The sequence below is a fragment of the Penaeus monodon genome, chromosome 34 (assembly GCF_015228065.2).
Source record: "Penaeus monodon isolate SGIC_2016 chromosome 34, NSTDA_Pmon_1, whole genome shotgun sequence".
In the NCBI taxonomy this organism is placed as follows: domain Eukaryota; kingdom Metazoa; phylum Arthropoda; class Malacostraca; order Decapoda; family Penaeidae; genus Penaeus; species Penaeus monodon.
The window spans coordinates 10,183,102-10,183,555 of NC_051419.1; positions in this window are offsets into that span (position 1 = coordinate 10,183,102).

The following is a 454-nucleotide window of genomic DNA, read 5'->3' on the forward strand; positions in this document are numbered from 1 at the left end:
ACTGAAGCAAAATAATTAATGAATTACATACCTGTCTAAAATATTGTTCATTCTGTAAGTTTCTTTACGACTGTCTTTTGTTCGTGTGGTTGTAAAAGATAATTACTTTTGTAATATTTGTATCATGTGAAGTTTAAGTCAATTTTGAGAGTTTTCGAACGAGGGTCAAGGGGACGACGGGATACGGACACACAGACAATCATTTTTTACGCCAGTACAACAACCTTTGTATCTATGAAAGGCAAAATGAAACAGACACATGAATGAAGAAAAAAAAAATAACAAAATGGAAAAAAAGAGGAGTGTGCAAAACCATTTTTAGAATTAAAGGAAAAAAGGCTTTGACCCGGAAATTCTGTGTTTGATTTACCTTTTATCACTAGAGCGATGAAGCCCACGATTAGCAGGATTTTTTCTCATTCTTCTTTATGGTTTTTGACCATGCTTCGTCAGG